This window comes from Odocoileus virginianus, unplaced genomic scaffold (genome assembly GCF_023699985.2).
Source record: "Odocoileus virginianus isolate 20LAN1187 ecotype Illinois unplaced genomic scaffold, Ovbor_1.2 Unplaced_Contig_15, whole genome shotgun sequence".
NCBI lineage: Eukaryota > Metazoa > Chordata > Mammalia > Artiodactyla > Cervidae > Odocoileus > Odocoileus virginianus.
In genome coordinates, this window is record NW_027224332.1 from 1,911,014 (window position 1) to 1,917,323 (window position 6,310).

Here is a 6,310-nt window from a genome sequence, read left to right on the forward strand (position 1 = left end):
TTTTAATGTGCTAAAAGAAAATAACTGCCAACCCAGAATTACACACATGATGAAACATCTTTCAAAAATGAAGACAGAATATTTTAGAAAACAAAAGTGACAGAATTCATTACCAGCAGTCCTATACTGTAAGAAATATTAAAGGAAGCTCTTCAACAAGAGTGTATTAGAGAATATGGTATCATACATAAAGACAGATCTACAAAAATAAAGATCTCTGGAAATGGTGAAAATGAAAATAGACATTCTTTCTCATTTTTAATCTCTCCAAAGATAATTATCTTTCAAGATGAAATATAGTAACAATGGATTGTGGTTTTATTGCAAATATAAGTGTAAAATGAAAAACACAGAAAAGATGAGAGAATAATTAGAAGTATGCTATTGTTAGGTTCTGAAGCTATATATGATCCAGTATAATTTTTTTTGAGGGCAGACTATGATTAGTTCTATATATATTTAGTAAGTCTTTGGAAAAACTAAACAAAAGTTTTAATGGAGATAAAATGGACTCATAAAAACATCATTTCTAAAGGAGGTAGAAAAAAAAAATAATTATTAAAGAAAAGCAAATCAAAACTACAGTAAAGTATCACCTCACACTGATCAGAATGGCCATCATCTAAAAGTCTACAAATATTAAGAAAGAGAAAGTTGGAGTTATAAATCAACTATACCTCAATTTTTAAATTAATTAATCTTTTAAAAAGGAAATAAAGAAAGCTAGAGTATCTACATTAATATAGAATAAGGAATGGGCTTCCTTGGTGGCTCAGATAGTAAAGAATCTGCCTGCAATGCAGGAGACCCAGGTTCGATCCCTGGGTCAGGAAGATCCCCTGGAGAAGGGAATGACTACCCGCCCCACTGGGCTTTCCAGGTGGCGAAGCAGGAGGCCTAACAGACGTGGGTTTGGTCCCTGGGTTGGGAAGAGTCCCTGGAGGAAAGGCATGGTAACCCACTCCAATATTCTTGCCTGGAGAATCCCATGGGCAGAGGAGCCATGGGCTACAGCCCGTAGGGTCACAAAGAGTCAGACGTGACTGAAGGGACTAACTCTTTCACTTTAAGGAATGTCACCAAGAATAAAAAGGGACATACTAAAAAAAATAAAAATAAAAAATAAAAAGGGACATACTGATAAAGGTGTTGATTCATCAAGAAGTATAACAATTCTAAATATATGTGTACTTCACAACACAAGTGGCTCAGCTGGTAAAGAATCCACCTGCAATGTGGGAGACCTGGATTTGATCCCTGGGTTGGGAAGATCCCCTGGAGAAGAGAAAGGCTACTCACTCCAGTATTCTGGCCTGGAGAATTCCATGGACTGTATAGTCCATGGGGTCGCAAAGAGTCGGACACAACTGAGCTACTTTCACTTTCATAGCACAAGTGCTAGAAGTAGAAAGAAAGAACTGAAAGGAGAAATTTTAAAATTTACAGTTAGAGAGTTCAACATTTTTTTTTTTGCAGGGTGCGGGGTGAGGGGGCGCTGCATTAAGTGCTTATGGAATCTTAGTTCCGTGACCAGGTATCAAATCTGGGCCCTTGGCAGTGAAAACAGAATCTTAACCACTGGACCACCAGAGAATTTCTGAGACTTTAACATTTTGATTAACAGAACAACTACACAGAAGATTAGTAATGTTATGGAAGACCTACAACCGTATCAATCAACTTGGCCCTACTGATATTTACAAAAAAAATTTATCCAATGATATAATATGTTCAAATTTAATATTTAATATTTTACTTAGACTTTACTTATAAAGTCTAAAATTAGAATCTTTACTATCTCCCCGATAATCAAAGAATCTTTGACTGTTTTAACTCCTCCTAACTTTCTTTCATCTTATGTGTTATTCTTGAGGGTTTTAATTCCATATATATTTTAGACTCATAAAATATTGTTATTGTTTTACAGTGATAATTTACCTTTCTGATGCATTTATATTTTTTATTGTTCTTTATTCTTTCCTACATCTCTGAGAGGCCATCTGATATCATTTTCTTTTTGCCTAAAGAACGCCCTTTAGTGTTTCCTTTAGTGCCAGATTGGTGATGACAAAAATCAATTTTCATTTCTTAGACACATAAAATGCCTTTAATGCACCATCATTCCTAAAAAGTATTTTCATTGTGGTGGCAACCAGTTATTTTGTTTCAGCAGGTTAATTATCTCTATTGTTTTTACTTCCTTATTTCATTTATCCTTTTAGCAGTTTGCCTGTGGTATACCTAGGTATGATTTTGCATTTGTCGTGCTCAGGATTATAAAGCTTCAGTCCCGTTCTCTCTTCTTCCTTGTGAGGCACTAATTATATACATGTTTAATCTCTTCACCATGTCCTGTTTCTTTCATGTTTCTTATCCTTACGTCTTGCTATGCTTCAGTGTAATCATTTTCTTCCAACCTATCATCCACTTTTTTAAAAGTATGTATTTATTTGGCTGCACTGGGTCTTAGCTGCAGCATACTGGATCTAATTCCCTGACCTGGGGTCAAACGCAGACCGCCTGCACTGGGAGCGTCGAGTCCCAGCCACTGGACCACCAGGGAAGTCCCTATCATCTACTTTTAAAAACTCTCTTAACGAGGTCTGTTCAGCAACTAAACCCATTCCCTGTGTTCATAATTTATTATATTTTTTCAGTTCCAGAATTTCTACTGATTCTTTGTAAAATAACTTCCAATTTTCATCCAAAATATTTCATTGTGTCTATAAATTCTTTAAATGTTTAATTTTTTAATTATCTTATTGGCAACTCCATTAGCTTTAATTTCTGTAATTTGTTTCTGTTGTCTTTCCTGTTGATGTTCGGTCTCTTTGTATATTGGGCTTCCCTGATAGCTCAGTTGATAAAGAATCTGCCTGGAATGCAAGAGACCCCGGTTCAATTCCTGGGTCAGAAAGATCCCCTGGAGAAGGGATGGCTACCCACTCCAGTATTCTTGGGCTTTCCTTACCACTCAGCTGGTAAAGAATCCGTCCGCAATGCAGGAGACCTGAGTTTGATACCTGGGTATTCTGGCCTAGAGAATTCTATGAACTGTATAGACTCGCAAAGAGTCGGACATGACTGAGTGACTTTCACTTTCACTGTTTGTATACTGGATTATTGTTTGAAAATGAAAGTGTTAGTCGCTCAGTCACGGCCACCTCTTTCAGTTGTGTCCAACTCTTTGTAACCCCATGGACTGTAGCCTGCCAGGCTCCTCTGTCCATGGAATTCTCCAAGGCAAGAATACTGGAGTGGGTTGCCATTCCCTTCTCCAGGGGATCTTCCCAACTCAGGGATCAAACCTGGGTCTCCTGCATTGCAGGCAGATTCTTTACCGTTTGAGCCACCAGGGAAGCCCAGATTATTTTTAAAGGAGCGTAAAGAGCTGTGTTTTATGGGCACACAATGTATACAGCATATGTTTAAATTGTCATGTTTCTTTAAGAACATTTTACTATCTGCTCGTCAGTTCTACCTACAATATTAATGCCTTTATGATTCAAGTACTTCTTTAATAGATGATAGGACTCACTTTATAGTTTGAATGGCTTTTATTTTTAGGTCAAAATCACATAAAATGAATAATCATGAGAATTATTGTGGTGTTTTTACAATGTATACAAATATCAAATTGTTGTATAATTAAACTAATATGTGCCAATTATACCTCAAATTTTTAATTAAAAAATAATTCCATGGCATTTAGTATATTCACAGTGTTGTACAACCACCACATCTACCTGGTTCCAACACATTTCCAACATCACGAAAGTCCACGTTTGTTAAGTAATCACTCCCTTTCTCCCAACTCAAAACAACCTTGGCAACTACCAATGTTTCTACGAATTTACCTATCCTGGATATTTCATACAAATGTAAACACACAATATATGAATTTCTGCATCTGACTTCTTTCACTTAGCAGTTTTTTTCAAGGTTTATCCACACAGTAGCAGGTATCAGCACTTCATTATTTTTATGGCTAATAACCCATTATATGTATTTTATCCATCTTATGTTTATGGACACTTGTATCATTTATAGTGCTAACATGAACATCTGTGTACAGATGTGTGTGGATGAATTTTTTTCTTTTCTCTTGGATTGCTATCTAGTAGATTTGCTGGGTCAAATGGTAATTCTACATTTGTCTTGTTTAGGAACCACCAAACTTTTTAAACAGTGGCTGACATTTTTCATTCCCACAAGCAGTATATGAGGGTTTCCACTGGCTATCTTCACCAGCACTTGTTATTTTTTGTTTTGGGCCGCACTGTGCATCAGGCAGGATCTTGGGTTCCCCAACCAGGGGTCAAACCTGGGGCCCCCTGCGGTGAAAGTGCAGAGTCTTAGCCACTGGACCAACAGGGAAGTTATTTTGTTGTTTTTGTTGTTGTTTTTACTACGGCTATTCTTGTGAATGTGAAGTGATATTTAACTGTGGTTTTAATTTGCATTTTCCTGAAGACTACACTCTTGCTGCTTTCAAGATTTTGCCTTCAGTTTTAACAGTTCAGTTATGTCTTGTGGATCTCTTGAGTTTATACTGTTTGGACTTGTTGAGCATCTTGGATATGCGGCTTTGAATGTTTTAGCAAATCTGACAAGTTTTCAGCCATTATTTCTTCAAGTATTCTTTCTGCTCCTTTCTTTTTCTATCCTTCTGGTACTTTCTTTTGCAAATGTTATTTCATTATGCTCTACAGGTGTCTTAAATTCTATTTGTCCTTCATTTTTTTTCTCTCCTGATTCTCCAACTGGACAATTTCAATTGACTTAGCTTCAAGTTCACTGGCTTTCAATTGCCTGTTCATATATACTATTGGAAGCCTCTAGTGATTTTTTTTCACTTCAGTTACTTTTCAGCTCCAGATTTGTGTGGTTCCTTTTTACAATTTCTTCACTGATATTCTCTATTTGTTGAGACAACTTACTGGATTCCTTTAGCTCCGTGAGCATAATTGAAACAGTTGATTGAAATTCCAAAGTTTATGCTCCCTCAGAAAGTTTGTCAATTTCTTCTGTGAATGAGCCATACTTTGCAAAATACCCAGTTTTTTATTGAAAACTGAATATTTGAATATTATGGTAACTTTGGCTATCAGATTCTTCATGCCTCGTGGTTTGTTTTTGTTCCTTGCTGTGGGCTGTAGCAGTTTAGTGACTTTTCTCAACTTTTTTTTGTAACGTCTCACTTGACTTTTCTTTGAAGACTTTTTTGCTTGTATTCAGCTAGTATTGACAGATTTCCTTGAATGCAGGTGGCAAATATATATATAAGACAAGAATTAAAACAAAAGGGGAAAAACCTCTTCCCAGTCTTTGTAGAGTGGCTATATTGGAGCACTCCTTTTAGTGCTTAGCTAGATCATTTTTAAATCTGCTTAGCCTTCACTTCCTACTTGTGTTGAGCCCAGAGTTCGGCCACCAGTTAACACTTAGGTCTTCTCAGGTCTTCTCTAAACATGCAACTTGCCCTAAACATAGATGGCTTTCTCAGTTCCCTAGTATACACTGTTGTTTTTGAATAGCCTGATTTCCCTAGGAAATTCTCTCCCATTATTTCCTCTGAGGCTTTGGGCACATCTTTCTTTACCTCAACTGTAATCTTTTGCCAAACGTGGCAGCAGGTTTTTGCTTACAATATTTTTGAGAAATGCCTACCGTTTTTCAACCTGAGTTCAGAGTTAGCTGAAACAAAGGAAAGTGCCTTGCTTCAGTCCTTCATGTTGGCCTCAACAGATTTCAACACATTTTTGAGATTAAAACTGCCTCAGCTTCTTCAGGATCAGGGAACAAGGTCCCACTCTGAGACCCACAGGCTTCTGCCTGTCTTCAGGACTACCACAGATCTGGGAAGGGGGATGGAGCAAGGGCAAGTAAAACACCAAAAGGCTTTTCTAATTTTTAGATTACTTTTTTCCTGATGCAACATTTACTTGGTTCTATAAACTTCTGTTTTTCCAAGTTATGACAAAATTATTTCTGAATGTTTTCATCTCTGAGGAGGAATGATGGGTCCTTGAAGCTACTCTATTTTTGCTGAAGGTTATTTTTTGAGTGCTTCACGCTATATTAAAAAGTACCGAGTTAACTTAAGGCTCTAGATGTTAAAATTCTCCTGATTTATTTTGGCTTCTGTAGGCTGTTCAACCAGCTGCATTAGCATTCCTAGATAACCTTCAAACAGTTTGGGAATGAGATGGCTTAAAGCTGGACTTCAGGCCCTGTGAGAGCCAATCTGTTTCTCGTTCATCTCACACTAAGGTGTAGCCCCGTGGAGTGCAACTGAAAGCTGGGATGT